The 19,898-nt window shown below is 40.3% G+C and overlaps 1 protein-coding gene and 1 pseudogene across 1 annotated transcript in view; one reads left to right on the forward strand and one right to left on the reverse strand.

The window, feature by feature from the left end:
* LOC112823825 (AGBL carboxypeptidase 4) overlaps window positions 1–19,898 on the forward strand; it is a 1,550,619-nt gene that overhangs the window by 845,525 nt on the left and 685,196 nt on the right. The gene's annotated exons all lie outside the window — the stretch shown is intronic.
* Window positions 706–2,650, reverse strand: LOC112823822 (ornithine decarboxylase pseudogene; annotated as a pseudogene).

Raw genomic sequence — 19,898 nt, forward strand, 5'->3', positions numbered from 1 at the left:
CGCGGAGCAGGGAGCCCGATGCGGGGCTTGATCCCAGGGCCCCGGGATCATGACCTGAGCCGAAGGCAGACGCTTAACGACTGAGCCACCCAGGCGCCCCCATCATGTGCCCTCTTAATGCCCATCACCCAATTACTCCATCCCCCTACCCACTTCCCCTCCAGCAACCTTCAGTTTGTTTCCTATAGTTAAGAGTCTCATGATTTGGGGGCGCCTGGGTGGCTCAGATGGTTAAGCGTCTGCCTTCGGCTCAGGTCATGATCCCAGGGTCCTGGGATCGAGCCCCACATAGGGCTCCTGGCTCAACGGGGAGCCTACTTCTCCCTCTGCCTCTCTCCCTGCTCATGCTCTCTCTCTCTCTCTCTATCTCTGTGTCTCAAATGAATTAAAAAAAAAAAAAAAAAAAAAGCACCCTTTTTTTTCCCCCCTGTTTTCTTCTTATTAGTTCATCTTTAATTAGTTTCAGTCCACTGAATTCTGGCTGTTATTCTTACCTCTATACTGAATCTGCTTTTGCTAGTTTACTGAAGACCTCTTAATTGCCATGTTACCAACTACAGGGGACATTTTTTTTTCAGTTCCTGTAAAAACTCTGGAGTTGGACACTTTTTGTCATTGCTCTCTCAACATTTTTTTATTGTTGGACTTCATGACAATACATTCTTATGGCTTTTCTCCTATGCTTCCATCACTTCATTATTGCCCTTTTTTTTTATTTCAAGATACTTTATTTTTAAAACAGGTCACAACACTAAGCTTCCGGCCCGCCCTGCCAGTGTTCAAGCTACAAACGCTTGCTCAGCAGCAGGGGGGCACGCCTTAATAGCATGTTTGAAAACTGAATAAAAATCCATATAAAACAAATATTCAAATAGTTTCCATAGGAACACAGATAAGTGACCCCATCTCCTAGTCTTCCATACTGTTGCATCCGTGCCAACCCTACTTACAGACATTTCAAAACTAGCAAGAATTAAGTTAAACGGTCCCCCCAAGTCCCCCAATTCAAGCTAAACTCGAAGGTAACAGCTACAGGAGTGGCACCTACACGTTGATACTGGCGGAGGCACAGGCGGCCGGGGGGGGGGACGGGCGCTTCAGCCCGCTCTCCTAGGCACAGGACACAGGCAGGGTGCTGACGTCCTGCTCTGCCACTTCGGCCGGGAAGTCATGGTTCTGGATCTACTGCATCAGTTGCCATGTCGGCCCCGACATCACATAGTAGATAGTCGGCCTCTGGAACCCATTGAAAGTAGAAGCAGCAGCAACCGTGTAAGCACCCATGTTTTCAAAGACCATCCAATCGCCCACGTGCATCTCGGGCAAGTCGCAGCGCTTGACAATGCGATCCAGGCCATCACATGTTGGTCCCCATATGCTGGTTGAATAGTACTTCTCATCTGGTTTGGATCTCTTCTGCAGGAGGGGCTTCACGTGGGCATGATCATAGAGGATGCAATTAAACGATCCATACACTCCATCGTTCACGTAATACATAAGGGTTTGTTCACTCGACTCATCTTCATCATCAGAACCTGTCTGTTCCTTTAATACGAGTTTTTTGGCAATGATGTTAACAGCGAGCGTGAAGGCTGAGGCAACGTAGTATCTGCCGGGCTCCGCTATGATTCGCACCCCCGAGTCGGCCGGGAAGTACTTGTCCAGGGCTGGGTTGATCACACTGGTGATCTCTTCAAATTTAAGCTTTACATCCTCAGATCCAGGAAAGCCATCACCAATATCAAGCAGATACATGTTGAAACCAACCTCAGCTCCCATGTCAAAGACACAGTGGGCATCAGAGATGGCTTGCACAAAGGTCTCAGGATCTGTGCAGCCACTTCCCACGTGGAAGCTGACACCAATGACATCAATATTTAGCTCTCTCGCCCGTTCCAAAAGAAGCCTGCTGATTCTGAGTGTGGCACCAAATTTAACACTGAGGCGACAGACTGCTTTGGAATCATCGGCGGCAATCCGCAAAACCAACTTTGCCTTTGGATGCGCCCTGGCAACTTTCATCATTCAACTTCACCAGCAAAAGTCATCTTCTGGACTCCGTTATTGGCAGCATACTTAATCTGAGACACTTGTTTACAAGGATTTGCATAGATAATCCTCTCTGGAGACACCCCAAGACTTTGTACCAACTGTATCTCGGTCTTGCTGGCACAGTCAAATCCTGTCCCAATGGTAGAAAGTGTCTTCACTATGGTTCTGCTATCATTGCATTTGACTGCATAAAAAGGGGTGACCCGAGGAAGAGCTTTTAACCATCTCAGATGTTTCTTGAAAATGTCTCCCAGGTCGGCGACATAGAAGGCATCCTTATCAGAAGACGAAACTTCATTAATTTTTTGGTCCAGAATATCCTTGGCAGTAAAGCCTTCATCGAGGAAATGGCAGTCTAAATCTGCATTACTAAAGTTGTTCATGGTTTCTTGAAGTTCCTCCAAAATGTAACAAAATGGAAAACTAAGAGATGGAATTTAAACAAATTATTGCCAGTTTCTCACAAAGGCAATTCTCTGGAATTCCAAGTCCCGCTGAAGATGCGTGTGCCCTCAGGTGCAGCAGTGGAAATGTTCTGATAAACAGAATTTGCTAGTCCACCTTAGAGCGCACGGGCGCCGCGGGCCAGCCCCGTGGAGATGCCGTCCCGAGAGCGCAGGACCGCCGGCAGCCCCGCCGCCCCCGTCAGCCGGCCTCCCGCCGCCTCGCTCCCTCCCGCGGAGCACCGCCGCCCGAGGTGGCGGCGGAGCTCTGGCAGAGGGGCGGAGGCGGCGGAGGCTGAGGGGACTGACCTCTTTTTTATAAATTCTCTTCCTCTATCTTCTCCTTAAGTGTGGATGTTCCCTAAGTTTTTGTTCTTGACTTACTGTTCTCTTTACTCAACCCTTATCCTCAAATTTTATCATCTTTCATCATTTCAGTACCATTTATATGTGGTTTATTCTAGAGTCTACTTTTTTTTTACCTTTTTTATTAACATATAATGTATTATTTGTTTCAGGGGTACAGGTCTGTGATTCATCAGCCTTACATAATTCATAGCGCTCACCATAGTACATACCCTCCCCTTCCCCAATGTCTATTTTCTTCTAACTGGATCTCTTGAGCTCCAGGCCCATGTATCCAAATTTCTGTCAGATGTTAATACTACAATACATTGCATGTTACCTTCAACATATCCAAAACACAACTCAATAACTTGTTATGATGAGCACTGGGTGTTATATGTAAGTTATGAAATCATTAAATTCTACTCCTGAGACCAATATTACACTATATACTAACTAGAATTTAAATAAAAATTTGGAAGAAGAAAAAGAATTAATCTTGACTTTACAAAAAAACAATGATTTTATGAATTTTAAAATATATTTATAACAAAAATTCATGATAATAATGTAAAAAGATAACTTTATATCGAATCTGTTCTTCCTCTTTCAGTGTTCTCTGCCTGATTTTTTTCACCACTCTCCACGCAAACAAACAATCAAAATGTGCCTTTAGCTTCTCTTTTAGATTCACATCTGAATTATCAAGTCTGCTAAATTTGTCTTCTAAGTATTTCTTAATCTGTCTGATCCTACTTAATCATACCGCCATTAGACCAGATCTCTTACTATCTCTCATCTGGATGTTGACTGTCCACCTTTGCCACATCTGCCCCCATATCGTGGCTATGGGACAGACAAGGATGCAACTCTGAGAAGGGGCAGGGCAGCAGGCAGAGTGATAAATGTTCATGACAAAGAACAGGGAGGATGAAGGCAAAGGCTGATTACCTGACTGGAACTTCATGAGGGAATGTAGTATAATTTCTGAAGGAAAGAGAGCATAGTCATGGTTAAATGGTTAAATGTTAACCAAGGAGGACTGGACTAGTCTAGAGGTAAGTTTCAGGGTAAACTCAAAAATTATGAAACCCTGTCAAGGTGCCAGGAGACCAGGTGTGAACACAACTAGACTAGTGGGTAGAAATATAGGAAGTAGATTTTGATCTCTTATGGGACAAAAATGGGAACTGTGCTATGATGAAGAAGGCTGTCTTGACAGGTGGTATGAGCTTCCTGTCACTAAAAATATAGGCACAGAATATATACAGGGGTATTCTGTATTAAGGGGAAAGCCAAATAAAGTGCCTTTTGATGCCCCTTTCATGATCCTGAGGCTTTTTAGCAGCTGGAGAGATGCTTCCCACTCTCTTCTATTTTCATAGGTTCCCTTAGTTTGTGATCTTCAGATACTTTCTATGGAGAAGAAAGGCAGAGAGACGAAAGTAGTCTGATAATAAAAGTCTAAGCTTTGAAGTTAAACAACTATGGTTCATCTCTAGATTCAGTCATTGTTAGCTCTTATAAGTTGTATAACTTCTCTGTGAATCCATTTCCTCATCTGTAAAATGGGAAAAACAATAGCACCTTTAGTAGCTGTGAGGATTAAATGAGACACTAGATGCTTAACAAAGATCCTGGCATATATTAAGCACTTAATAAATGTAGTAATGATGGCAATGACTGTGCTAAAGTGAAGAAGGATGCAGAGGTGGAAGACAAATATGATGTTAATGATGTTGAGAGGGATACCCCAGCTTTCTATCATATGCGTTTAAGCAAATTTAATTTTGCAAACCTACAACAAGCACATTTGTGCAAGTTGGAACTCATTAGTTGTTTGGCTTCCATCTCAGAAACAGGGGGACAGGCCCAATCTCTTATGATGGGAGAAGGCAAGCAGCCAAAGCTGATGGCCTAGAACAAGATTCATCCCCTGGGATCGGATAGGAAACTTTAAAGAAATGGTCAGATAACTAGAAAGAAAATCAGGAGAGACTACTTTTCCAATTGAGTTTTTGAAAAACAAAGAAACAAAAAACAAAAAAACTTTTAAGACACTTTTATTGAGGTATAATTGATATATAATAAACTGCACATATTTAAAGTGAGCAATTGATAAGTTTGGACATAGTATACACCCATGAAACCAACTGAGACAGGGAACTTATCCCTCTCTCCACACCACTCCTCCCTGCCATCCCCAGCTCAGTCCCCAAACAACACTTGCCAATTAACTTTTGAAGAGAGTATCTTTTTTAAAGATTTTATTTATTTATTTGACAAAGAAAGACACAATGAGAGAAGGAACACAAGCAGGGGGAGTGGGAAAGGGAGAAGCAGGCTTCCCAGAGCAGGGAGCCTGATGCGGGGCTCGATCCCAGGACCCTGGGATCATGACCTGAACCTAAGGCAGATGCTTAACGACTGAGGCACCCAGGTGCCCCTGAAGAGAGTATTTTAAAACAGAGACTACTCCACCATATGGAATGATGCAGAGAAATAAAATAAAACAAGGACATTGAAGAAGCCTTGAAATAGGCTATCAGGGGAAGTCAATGAGAACAATTTCTGTGCTAGAAGCCTTTATGCTGGGGGGTAAAATGCAAATGAAAGGTAAAGAAAGGGAGACTGCAGTGTGGACTCCTGAGAGGTTAGAATTTCTACAAGGAGGGATTTTGTAGGTAGGACATTGCAAATGAAAGGTAATCCATAATTATTGAATACCTACTGTATCTTACACCCTGCAGGGGAATCTAAGACCTGAAGCCTAGAGGAGTAACTGATGCAGAATGCTCAAGAAATTTTATACTGAGCAATTGTGAAGGCTATGAGGGGTCTAGTCAGAGCAAAGGGATGCCGGGGAATGCAGGACAGAATCAGAAAGCTGTCTTCAAGCAGCAGTGGGAGAGAGTTTGAGGATCCAAATCCAACAGGGACAAAAAAGAAGCACATATCCACCTGAGAAATACCAACTTTATGAGTATTGAACTTCATGTAGGAATTCTGAGAAGAAGGACCTTTTGTGGCTGGAGCTCAGGTAAACTCTTGAACAGAGGATGAACTTTAGGTAGGGAACAGGACAGAGGCATGTTATAGTGGCAAGGGCAGTAGGTTTAGAGTCAGCCACCCTAGGTGGTGCCATCACCTCACCACATGATCATTTTTGCATCTCTCTGTCTCTCTCTCTCTCTCTTTTTTTAATAACTAGGACAAGGGCTGTTGTGAATATCAAATAAGAGAATGTTTGTGAACTGTATCTTCTAGAGCTTTATTTTTGTGTATAGTTATATTTATTAAAATGGTTGCCTAATGCTCAAATGCCGTTTCATTCATTCATTCAATAGATATTTAAGTGCCCATGATATGCCAGCATAGAGAATACTAAACTAAGAAAAACTTAGTTGCTGTATAATGTAGCTTTCCTTCATTATGGATTAAACAAACATCTTGTGGTAAATATATGATTGGAGAAGTACAAGGGTGTGGTGGGAGTATCTAAAAGAAAACCCCAGCCTAGTCTATTAGGGAGTGAGACATTCAGAGAATGTTTTATAAATAGAGATTTCTTCCTTCTCTTAATTTACATTATCTTCTTTGTATCTTGGTTGTTTAAGGGACTTTCCATTCCATTAGATAGCAAACTCTTTGAGGGCAGGCACTGTTTGTGATCAGTTTCTCTCTTTCATTCATTGTGCTCAACACATGGTGTATACTTAACAATATTTGCTACATTGAGTTGAACCAAAAATGTCAGAGCATCCAATTTAAAACTCAGGATGGATATTTCCAGTCCAATTAAGAATGAAGCTTTTACTTCTACTTGAAATTAAAAGCCAAAAGAGTCTGGAGTTCCAGGCTTATAAAACCATATCACATTTCTAGTTTAAGTGAATCTCTTCCTCTCTTCTCAAGAACTCGTCTGTTTATCCTTGTTAATTACATGCCCTAAATGATCAGATCCAAGGTTTCCACTTGCAACCTTTGCTAGTTTGTCCTTCCCTATACAATTCTAAGATTGTGGAAAAAGTTAGGAACAGTGAGGGGAGGCTGGGAGAAGAATGGTAGCTACCCTATAATCATGTTTATTGTTTCATAATAGGTTTATAGAAATTATGAATGCAGCTATTTTATTAATGAGACTTTTAATTATCCACTATGGTGAAGGGTGAGGCAAAATATCTCTCAGCCCCACTAATTAATATGGGTATTCAATGACTGTTAATTAAGGACAAAGGGGACCAAAGGAAGACAATCTACCCTTGACTCTGATGAATGCAAAGTCAAAGCAATAGTTTATTTCTAAATTAACATGATTGATAAAAAGTCAAGCTCAGACCCAAGACTAGTTCCTCAGGGAACCATAATTTCCCTGTTTAGACAATAGAATAAAGGGCTCATCTGTGGGCCCAGGAACAAAGCCCAGAGTTGCAGGCCCCGAGGAGACAAGGGAGCTATGGATTATTTTGTAAAACATGCATTTCAGTAGGTGCTGTTTCACAGGCCTCTTGTATCCCCTGCTTATTTTAGAAAGTTTGTGCAGCTTCAGACCATGGGCAGGCCCAGCTCCAGCCATAATTGGTCCAGGGGAACCTACCTTCCTGATCCCTGGTATACATGCTCATTTGCCTCTGGCCACTCCTCCCCTCCAGGTTTGTGTAGTTCTGTGAAGAATCCCATGCATGCTAGCAACCTGTCCCTCTTGAAGCAAATTGTGTTTTCACATGTCATATGCCACAGCTAATATCTTCAGTCTTTGGAGGAAAATAAAAGCAAAGAATGCATTATTGTAAGACAAGTGTCCTGTTGAAGAAAAGGTTGTATGTTTTAGAGGAAACAGTATGGGTTTTAGAGACACACTGTAGTTTTACCCCTTGATAGTTTAGTGACCTGGGGCTTGAGATTTAGTTTCCTCATCAATAAAATTTGGATATCAAAACCCACCTTTTAAGGCTTTTGTGAGAATGAAATAAGCTAAAAAATGCAAAGTTCCTAACAAGCAAAGTATTATCAAGATCCTGCCTTGTATACAAACAGTGCTCTTTAGTTTACAATGGTTTGAACCTTACTACAAACCAGTGAGGTAAGCAAATCAAGATTTACATTCCCCTTTTTTCACTTATAAGGAGACTAATGACCAAATAGGATAAATATAAAAGAGGTCCAATAAAAAAATAGAATAAAATATAAATTTTAAAAAAACAACAAACAACAACAAAAGGTCAGTTAATCTTGGAGCCTCAGCTTCCTCATTTTTAAAGTAGTCATACCATTGTCCACCTCTCTGGACTGTGGTGAAGATCAAATGAACTAATGGAGGTGACTGTGCTCTGTAAACTGTTGAATCCAACTATGGCTTGATATGTTATGTTGAGGACCTGTCCAAGATCATACAGAGAAAGCAGAAGAGCTATGTATTTATTCACTGTTTCAATCATTTATTCATTCGCTTGTTCATCCAATAACCATTATCAATTCTATCCTATGTGCCAGGAACAAGGCGTTCATAGTCTACAAGAAAAAGATAACATGCCTAGACAACTATAAGAGAAGGCAGATTACTTTAAGTAGCTTAAGAGAACTGTGTGAAGGTAGATTCTCTCTGATGGCTCATTTAGCCAGTCTGGGGTTCTACCCTCTATTCTGTTCCTTTCCATTTCCATTCCTTTCCTTTCCTTTCCTTTCCTTTCCTTTCCTTTCCTTTCCTTTCCTTTCCTTTCCTTTCCTTTCCTTTCCTTTCCTTTCCTTTCCATCCCATCCCATACTGTGTCCAGATTTACACCATTCATCTAATTAATCGCTTTCTATGGATACCCACTGCCTATGCTGTAGCAAATACTTGGCTATATACGTAGTCACTCTCCTGTGCCATCATGGGCAGACATTGCTAAGTGATCATAGTACTTCTTCCTACTGGATCTGGGTTCATTCTCAGAATCCTTCTCAACGTAATGCTTCAGAAAGCAACTACCAATTGACTAGAGTTGGCCCTAAAAGTTATGTATCTGGGAATGGTATTCCCACTGTGTTTTTTGTGATTCTTTTCCCTGGGTATGGAGAATCATGAAAACTTTGAACTTTCTAAATCAACAGGTGTTAGTATTTTATGAATTAGAGAGTTAAAACTCATAGACGCTTAGAGGCTTGCTCAAAGTCACACATTTAGTAAGTCCAGGGACTGTGATTCAAATATCAGTATTTTGGTTCCAAGTTCAATTGGATATTCAGGTGTTAGGAAGTAAAGAGGTTATTACTCAAAGGCCTTTAAAAATTATCTATGTAATTAGACCATAACTTGTCTGAGGGCTGGGATTGTATTTTTGTTCACCACTAAATCCCAGTGCCAAGTATTTGTTTAATCAATCAGTAAATGTACTGTCTAGTGGGTAAACAGTCAAGTACAGACTATGACAATAAAATATGCAGTTGCCTGGCATGGTCTCTAGCATTTTGTAGGTGCATAGTGTTTCTGTTAACTAGCACTAAATCCAGTGTGATATGGGGACACTGAGGAGGGCCCCTTTCTCTAGCAGAGTGAGAAGGAAGTGATACTGAACTGCTTCTGAAAATGGTCAAAGAATGTTGCACACAAAATGAACAGTATGTGCAAGGATGGGGAGATTTGTAAGAACACAACATATTTGAAAGAATATAAATAGATTAAATGAGATGAGGCAGGTGTAAGCCACACAGTGAAACTATACTGCGGCCCTGAAGATTTTTACTTTGTTCTGAAGGATGTTTTAGGTTTATTAAAGACTTTTAAGCAAAGGAGTATCATGATGGAATTTGTCTTTTAGAAAGAGCTTTCTGGAATTATAGTTAATTTTTGTTAATTTAAAATTTTTTAACACCAACTCAGCAAGAGGTCTTGAACATTTGACTTTCATAAATGTTTAACTTTTATTATTGTTAACACTGGAGCCAATAAATGGTTATGTGTCTATGCATATGTATATGTATAAAAAGCAATATTAGCAATAACATTTTCCTTAATTAATTTTCCCATGACTGAATTCCTATTTGAATATTCATTCTTACAACATTGCAGTATGTTGTGATGCACTTTGGCGAAATTAACTCAACGAGCTCCTCTTTCCAATTTTAATATTCCACTGGGTTTTCTATTCCTGAAAACTCATTAGTATCTGAGTGCAGTGCTGACGAGAAACAAGAGAGAGGCATATTGTGTGAATGTGAGTCAGAGAAAAGAGACAGCTGGCACGGGAATTTTCTAATAAAGCCCAAAAAGGCTGCTGTGTCTTAAAAAAAAAAAAAAAAAAAAAAAGGTGCTTTGAGTATTTCCTTTGTACTAAAAGTTCTGAATCTTATTCACACCTTTCATGAATGCTAGCAAAAACCAAGTTGTTCTCACTGAAACCTTCTCATGGATCCATGCCGGAGAAGTATTGGTCTGTTTTCCAACTTTTCTGGTGGTGGTAGAATTTGTGTAAAGATGCACTTTGGTCGTTTGTCCATGTAGATGACATAGTTTGAATCTCCAGAAAAATCATTCTTAGCAATATAGCTTGACTGTTCTTCCTTTCCTCTTGCTTCATTCTATGTGATTTGACCATCCAGTTATGCCCTATGTTTTCCTACTTGCATGCTTTTACTAATGCCATTATTTCTTCCTTGAATGCTTTTCTTATTGTCTTTGTGTGTTGATATTCTAACCATTTTCCAAAGCTGAATTCAGATGCTTTGCTCTACCAGGAGACTTCCATAGCCTGACAAGTAGATGCCAGTTTTCCTCCTTCTGGAAAATGGAATCACATTCTAAGTTCTTTGACAGTTGTTTGTGTACACATCCTCTTATAATTATTGTAGCTGTCATTTATTAAGCACCTGCCTTGTGCCAGATTTGGTATTGTTATCTATGTGGGATTGGTGTTATTATGTTCATTTTACAGATGAAGTAACTGAGGCTTAGAAATATTCATCAAGTTCCCCAAAGACCACAAAGCTGGGGACAAGCATGATTATACAACTAAAAGCTTATATTCTTTCAACCACACTGAACAGTTTTCCTGCTTCGTTTGTCCAGTGTCTTTCCCAAGACAAAGGGAAGGGCATATTTTAGATTAGTCTTGAAAAATGAATGGATTAGGAATTCTGAAGACAAGGGTTAGATGCAATTATCCCAGGTAGAGAGAAGTATGAATGTAGACATGAAGAAATATGTATGTATTGCAGTGGGGTGGGGGCAGAGGGTGTTGGCCAACATTGGCTCATCAGATTGGTGAATGCCAAAGCTTTTATGAAGGATGGAGAAAGGAATAAGACTAGAACGGCAACTTATGTCCAGAATGTGACAGGCCATGGGTGTGGAGCAGAGGGACATTCTAGTTCCAAGGCCAGGAATGAAGGGAGAAGCCGAGGCCCCAGGTGGAGACAGAAATGCATGTAGAAAGCTTATGATGTTGCAGGGAAAGTGCTCTAGGGGCCACAGTTCATTTTTAATTGACTAATCACTTGGCATTGCCTGGAGTTGAGACATAGAGCCAGATGAGGCTGATTTGATGCTGATATTCCTGAACTGCTGTAGGAAGGATCCTTAAATCTTGGAAGAATAAGATTGAGTCAAGGAGCCCAAGTTTTAAGGAGGGAAGAGATGTGAGGGCAGGGAACTAGGCAGGGCATTGCATAAGCCAAGTAAAATCAGTCCCTAAACTGGGGCATGAGGCAGGGAGGTGTGAGGGGGAAGTAGCAAGAACTTCCTTCGTGTTTTTAATGTGTTAAGACTGTTTTAGTTCAATGTGAGGCATGATCAGGAAGAACATATGTCCAAGTTTCTCTTGTTTTGAAGTGTTGATTGGTATAACTAAGAGAATGCTAAAATAGCTCTATAGACACATTGAAACATTTCTAAAGTAACATCATAGCCTGTTCCAAGGGTGGTGAAGGGGAAAGAGGGTTTGTTTTGTTCTTATGACATGTAATTGGCCCTTTGACACATCATTAACTTTGGACAAGTGGTTCTACCTCCAGACAGACTTTCAGGATTCCTCATTAGCAGCCAGGGGATTAACACAAGAGCTGTGATACTTTTCTTATAGCTGGCTTCTCTGTAGTGTCTGTGGCAAGGCATCTCTGCCTTCTATGGCTATTTCTTATGCCCTTTTTTTGTAGAATCTGTTACGTCAAGGGGAATTTCTACAGAGACAGAAACTTAGTCTGTCTTACTCAGTGGAATATTCACAGAGGCTAGTATGTGAATATTTGTTGAATGAATAAATGGAACATAGCATAGACCAGGAAAATCTGGTTTTACGTAATTATTAACTAGAGGCCTCTAAACAAATCATGTAGAGTTCTTGAGTCTTAGTAAAATGGGAAAATAGTATCTGTCCTGTTTGACTCAGGGGTTCTTGTGAGGATTAAATACATATGAAAACTCTTGGAGGAACATTGTAACTAGCAGAAGAAAATAAAGGGAAGAGATCCATCATTGTATTGTGTCCTGTGCCAGGTGCTTTACCTCCAACACCATATTTCAATCTCATGACGGTGTTAAAGGACATTATCATTGTCTTCATATTTTAAATGAGTACACTAATAAGGCTCATAGAAGCTAAGGCCACACATTTAGTAAGTGGCAAGCTGAAAGTGTAAGAGCCTCTTCTGTCTGACTTTGCAAAACCCATGTTCTTATTCTCCATACTGCACAAATGTGAGGTAATTTTATTGAAATACTGACATTTAAATAAAGCTTTTACAAAAACCTATCATAGAAGGTCAAAAGTCATTCTTAAAGGACACAGAAATGGCCCCTGACTTTGTCTAGGAAGAGACATCTTTGCCCTAATTAGTATCATGGTTCCCAGCAACCTGTGTATCATCACATTTCAGTACACTTCTGTGAGAACTGGGGTGATAGTGCTTTTGCAAACACAGATCTCATATGCGGATGCTACTTTTCCTCTTTTCTGTTCAGTTCTCCACTTAGTGACACGTATTCAGTGTGCTGAGTACAGAATCATTTTGCCCATGTAGACTATAGTTGGTGGAACTCTTATTTCCCCCCCTTTCTTGCATTATTCTTCCTACAGTAGTTAGAACAATCTTGAGTGGTTTGAATGAGGGCAAACCTGGGCTAAGTGATGGGGAGCACTCTACTTGGAGACAAGAAAGGTGTATAGAATACCAACTCTAACCTCACTTGGCCTGGGGTCCTTGGACTCTGAGAAACTCAAACTTAGCCTCCTTCTATAGAACAGTGACAAGAGCAAATGATTAAGAGAAGTGTATCAGAGGAACACTTCTATACAGTTCTGTGTGTGAAAACTTGTGCATGTTAGTTTCCTTCCTTCTTTTCTTTATTTTTGGTGTTTGGAGTAATTGCTAAGAATCAAAAGATTTGGGTTCTAGTCTCAAGACTGAGCAAGTCACTTCATCTTGCTGGATCTCACTTTCTCTGTCTGTAATGGAGTTCAGCTAGGTAGTCTATATTTTTAACCTTGGGATTTTGTACAGGTCCCAGGTCAAAAACAAGGGCCTACCAAATAGAATAGGAAGTGCCATGATGGGGTGATGGGGCTCTGAGAGTTACTGAGGAGGAGGACTAACTCAGCCATGGAGGAGGTGGGTTGGTGTTACACAACAAGAGGTCAGGTCACTTCGTTGGGATGACAGTGTTTCACCTATCTCTTAAAGAGGTATAAGAGCTACCTAAGCATGGAAAGGAACAGTATATTTACCAGTTAAAGCCCCAAAATGAGAAAAAGCAAGTAAGGTTTAGAAAACTACAACTTTGTCAATAAAAGTAGGACATGTGCCTATTGTATAGGTATGCATGTATATGTTGTGAATATAGAGAGAGGGCTAGAAAAGAGGAAGGACGACTTAAAGTACTAAGGAATTTGGACTTTATTCCATAGATGATGGGGAGCTGTGGAAGGGGAGAGGGCGACATGACTGGTTTTAACTATTAGAAATACACATTTGTGACTGTAAGGAGAATGGATTGTGAGAGGCCAAACAGGCAGACACACCAGTTAGGAGTTCTCAGTGTGTGCATGGCATATTTATGGACAGTGAAGAGACCAACTGGCTGCTGTAGTTGTGACTATGTGCTGACATGGAGGAGGAATAAAAAAGGCCAGACTAGTTAAGTCAACATCAAAGACTCAAATAAAGCTAAAAGGAAGCAGAACCTTTACTGATTCTCTAATTTCTGTGCAATTACAAATAGAGGTCAGTTTTACATATACATACATATGCTAAGCAAAACACAGTCTCTTCCAAATCCCCTTTGAGATACAGATGGATTTCTAAATTTCTATGTAATCCCTAGGATTGAACATGGATATTAGTAAAACATCACCTTGTGGCAGGGAGACTTCCTGAGGCAAGAGAATCATCCTCTACATTTGATCAGGCTTAAGATCAGGAATTTAATGTTTTTCAGTAGAATAGATGATGAGATTATGTTTAGAAAGAGAATCAGTAACCTCTTCTTCCTTCATGGTTACTGCCATTTTGTCACTCGTTAGCAGAATTATACTCATCATATCACTTTTATTCTCTAACTATATCATTCAAACCCCAAAGTGTGAAAAGTGGAACTGCGGCATTTCATTCCAAAAGTATTTACTGGGTATCTGTTATTTCTTAGGGGGCAGCCAATCTAGAGAGAAAAGGGATAATCAAATAAAATTATATGAGGCATGTAAAGTGCCTAGCACAATGTTGGGCTTAAGGGCACCTCAATTAATAATGGTCCTCTCATTTATGCCCCTAGGATATAAGGATCAAATGATGAATAAAGAATAGCTTGTACCTGCTGGAATTTATAGCTTTATTTGAAAGATGAGATATAATAAATAAAAATAATCTTTCTAATGCTTAACAGTTTACAGATCACTTTCACATCCACTATTTCATGTCAAGCTTCCAATGTCAATTCAAATAACCAGGGCAAAGGCATATTATTAGCCCCATTAAAGAGATGAGGAAATTGACATCCAAACAAGTTAAGAGACGGCACAAGATCAGATTGTTATCAAGTGGCAGAGCAGGTCTACCTGGCTCAAGCATTTACATTGTGATAGGTACAAGGTACCATATAAACTAAATTCTAGCCTGTCAGTGGTAGGATTTATAGTTTATAATTTTATAGTAGAAACAAAGTGCTAAGGGAACCTTGAAAGAAAAGTATCCATGCTGCCTCAAACTCTGCAATGTAGTTATCAATTCTTGTATGTTTTCAGGATTCATTTCTGAGTATGGTCATTGTTCACCTAGCCTTCTGCCCCTGCCTCACTTACTCAGATTCCAGTAATTCCCTAGGAATTGGTCAAATCTGTTGAGGGTTTTTGAACAATTCTCCTAGTCTCATGCCTGCTTAAATAGCCATCTGAGGTTGGTAGCCCTATGCCTCAGCCTCTGGGAGCCACCTGATATTAAGAACCACTGCCTAGATCCTGATGCCTCAGCCTACTTTGTGATTTGAATTCCTGGGTCCCCCTAGGGAAATCCACAGCTCTTGTCTTCTGTTATTCCTTATATTTTGTGCAATTCTCTCCCTGGCCTCCTTAGAAATTCCACTGAACCAAACAGGCAAGACCAAATTCATTATGGCACCAACTCAGGGCCCTCAGTGGTCTGTCTAGAGCTTCTGACTGGCTTACCTTACATGTGGAAATACAGAGAAAAAAAAAAGAGAGAGAGAATGCTACTAAGCAGATTGTTATTTGGAGGAAGGGAGGAAAAGAGCACAAGATGGCAACCTGCAAAGTAGGTTCAACCTGAAAAGTACATCTTGAGTGCTGCTTTAAATGCATTATCTCATTTAACCTATGCAGTAGCTCTCTGAGTAGTATGAGTATCTTCATTTTGCAGAGGAGGTAACTGAGGCTCAGAGAGATATTTATGCCTTGTGCAAGTCCCTGCAGCCAGGGAGTAGCAGGAAGTAGTTGAGGATCCATTCCTCTGACTTAATGTACTATTCTTTTCTCTTACGCCAAAGTTGTGATGGATGATCAAGTTCTAGATCACACAGTTCGAATGCCACATGTTTCTTGGATCCCAGGTTGTGGGGTGGGCTGGGGAGCAATTTGGGGAAGGTTTTCTGAAAAAAACTTGGGAGTTTAAAGATGAGTTTGGAGAGGGAAGAATAAGGGAGGAGGACATCCATAGGAACAGAGTGTGCAAGTCTGTGGAGGTGGGAATGAGTTGGGCACAAGTGGAGGTGGTGTGGATCGTGGTCTCACAGGAGTGGAAAGTGCATTCTGAGGAAGAGGACAGTTTGGTTTGTCTGGGAGGAAGGGCTATCAAACTAAATATGCCTCTTGCTCCCCTCCCCCTCATAGCTGTGGGGACCAGCCCTCTGTCAATGTGAGAAGCTCCACTGAAAGCAGGAATTTGGCTCTACCCAGCAGACCATGCTGAGGAGAGGTTTTTCCAAGCCATATTTTAAAATTTGTGTTGAAAAACATCCCTAAATCCTCTAACAGAAGACAGATGTCTGCCTGAACAAATATCAGCTCTCACATAATTTGTTGTTTTTATTTCCCCAGCATTTGCCTTTTGAATCTGACAACTTCCCTTAATTATCCATTTTCCAGAATGAATTATGGAGTACATGTCCTATGTATGTGGCTCACGCTGCTGTTGGTTCATGGACTGTGTGGATGTAGGGTGCCTCTGTGCAGAGAATCAGGTTCTGTCTGGCTCCTTGATGCCATTCCCCTTGCCAAACTTCAGTACTTTCACCTGGAAATCTAATCCCTATCTTTTGGGTCCATATCTCCAGCACTGGATATATCAAGGCCATGGTAGGTCAGGGGCTTAAAGGAGCCCCAATTTAAATAATTTAGTAAACTTAACAGTATAGCATAAGTGTTGAATTTCAGACAGAGCAGGTTTTAATTTTTACCTCCTACTTGTAAGTTACTTAACTTCTCTAATCTTCAATCTTTCATCTTTAAAGTGGTTGTTGAAAACAGGTGTTAAATAAATGATAGTTATTATTATTGTCTTTTTTTCCTTCTTGTCTGGATCTTATTTATTGGTTTATAGCTAATCTTTACTAAAGATTAGGACATTTTGGTAGTCATTGATAAGTGCATTATGTCATTTAATCCTAATAACCACCATATGGATTGGTACTATTATTTTCCTCACTTACACATGAGGAAACTAAGATTTAAAGGTGTCAAGAAACTGCCCAAAGAAGGTCATACCCGCAGAAGAGGCAGAGTCAAGGTTAGAATCCATGCAGTCTGGCCCAGAGCCCCTGAAGTCATAACTGCTTCATTGGCTTCCATCATAACTCGTAACTACTTCATCTGTCCTTTTCCTAAGACAGAGATATTGCCTTATACCCCAATTCTGGCTGTTTCTCTATGCCTAAGCTTTTCTTTTGATAGCCTATCTAAAACTGCTTTATTCCTGCCAGCCCTTCCTATAAACTCTAGCTTAGTATTTATAGACCCAATGGCCTCTCCTTACTGGTATTGATCTCCCAATATTGCTCCTTCTATTCTCTGCCCACTAGGCAATGATTTGTTCATTCTTTCATCATACTTTCACTGAGTGTCTACTAGATTCCAGGCCTAATGTGAGGTGCTGGCAAAATCAAAACAAATTAAATAGGGCTACTATTTTAAAAGAAGTCAGTTCCAGTAAGGAGACAAAGATAGAAAAATGTCACTGGCATACCTAACTATTTCCTTCTTTTACCCCCATATATAATTCATCACCATGACCTGTATATTTTGCCTCCAAAATATCTATAGAGTGTGTATTTCCTTCACTATCTACATTTCCATCCTATAGTTCAAGTTACCATTATTTCTTACTGGGCTACTGCAGTAGCCTCCTTTGTGATCTCTTGTATCCAGGTTGTGTCTACCTCCAAACTGTTCTCAATATTGCAGCAAGACTGATCTTTGAAAAATGTAAGCCTGCTTAAAATACCTTAATGGCTTCCCATTGCTCTTACTGTATGGAAACAAAACTAAAAGCCCCCATATTTGAGAAAAGAATAGAAAGGAATTGCGCCAGCATGAGATGACTGGCTAGTCTTTAAAGATACTTCTAACTCTGACATAAGAGATTTGACTTCATCTGACATCGGCCACAGCAACTTCTTTCAAGATACATCTCCAAAAGCTAGTGAAACAAAAGCAAAAATGAACTTTTGGGACTTCATCAAGATAAAAAGCTTCTGCACAGCAAAGGAAACAGTCAACAAAACAAAGAGACAACCCACAGAATGGAAGAAGATATTTGCAAATGACACTACAGATAAAGGGCTGGTATCCAAGATCTATAAAGAACTTCTCAAACTCAATACCCAAAAAACATATAATCAAGTCAAAAAATGGGCAGAAGACATGAAAAGATACTTCTCTGAAGAAGACATACAAATGGCTGACAGACACATGAAAAAATGTTCATCATCATTAGCCATCAGGGAAATTCAAATCAAAACCACATTGAGATACCACCTTACACCAGTTAGAATGGCAAACATTGACAGGGTAAGAAACAACAAATGTTGGAGAGGTTGTGGAGAAAGGGGAACCCTCTTACACTGTTGGTGGAAATGCAAATTGTTCAGCCACTTTGGAAAACGGTGCGGAGGTGCCTCAAAAAATTAAAAATAGAGCTACCCTATGACCCAGCAATTGCACTCCTCGATATTTACCCCAAAGACACAGATGTAATGAAAAGAGTGTCATGTGCACCCCAATGTTCCTAGCAGCAATGTCCACAATAGCCAAACTGTGGAAAGAACTGAGATGCCCTTCAGTAGATGAATGGATAAAGAAGATGTGGTCCATATATACAATGGAATATTACTCAGCCATCAGAAAGGATGAATACCCAACTTTTACATCAACATGGGTGGGACTGTAGGAGATTACACTAAGTGAAATAAGTCAAGCAGAGAAAGTCAATTATCATATGGTTTCACTTATTTGTGGAACATAAGGAATAGCATGGAGGACGTTAGGAGAAGGAAGGGAAAAATGAAGCGGGGGAATCGGAGGGAGAGATGAACCATGAGAGACTATGAACTCTGAGAAACAAACGGGGTTTTAGAGGGGAGGGGGGTGGGGGGATGGGTTAGCCCGGTGATGGGTATTAAGGAGGGCACATACAGCATGGAGCACTGGGTGTTATACGAAAACAATGGATCGTGGATCACCACATCAAAAAGTAATGATGTATTGTATGGTGACTAACATAACATAATAAACAAACAAACAAAAAACTGAAATGCTGAAAAGATGAAAAAAAAAGAGAGAAAGAGATTTGACTTCATCTGGATAAAACTGTGCAGCCCTGATAGCATCTCTCACCATTTACCTACTAATTACTGACTGTTCTCCAGTTACAGGCAAATGGATTTTTACTTACTTTAGTGACAGGAACAATTCAAGAAGAATGCTTTCATTCATTTATTCATTTATTCCACAAACATTCACTGAGCATTCATTCTTTTTTGGGTCCTAGAATGGATACTGGAGATACAGACTCAGCTTATTCAATCCTAGTAACTGTTCTGGTTGCTGGTGTTTCCCCAACCAGAACAGAAAAGAGGCAGGTCCCTGTTCTCATAAAGATTAGCTACTAGATTTATATTTCCCTGATGGCAAGTGATGTGGAGTTTTTTTTTTCATGTGTCTGTTAGCCATTTGTATGTCTTCTTTGGAGAAGTGTCTGTTCATGTCTTCTGCCCGTTTCTTGACTGGATTGTTTTTTGGGTGTTGAATTTGAGAAGTTCTTTATAGATCTTGGATACCAGCCCTTTATCTGTAATGTCATTTGTAAATATCTTCTCCCATTCTGTAGGCTGCCTTTTAGTTTCGTTGATAGTTTCCTTTGCTGTGCAGAAGCTTCTTATCTTGATGATGTCCCAAAAGTTATTTTTGCTTTTGTTTCCCTTGCCTTTAGAGACATGTCTTGCCAGAAGTTGCTGTGTCCAAGGTTGAAGAGGTTGCTACCTGTGTTCTCCTCTAGGATTTTGTTGGGATTCCCGTCTCACATTTAGGTCTTTCATCCATTTTGAGTTTATCTTTGTGTATAGTGTGAGAGAATGGTCCA

Source organism: Callorhinus ursinus, unplaced genomic scaffold, assembly GCF_003265705.2.
Source record: "Callorhinus ursinus isolate GAN/ISIS: 27379988/994484 unplaced genomic scaffold, GSC_fseal_2.0 scaffold9, whole genome shotgun sequence".
NCBI lineage: Eukaryota > Metazoa > Chordata > Mammalia > Carnivora > Otariidae > Callorhinus > Callorhinus ursinus.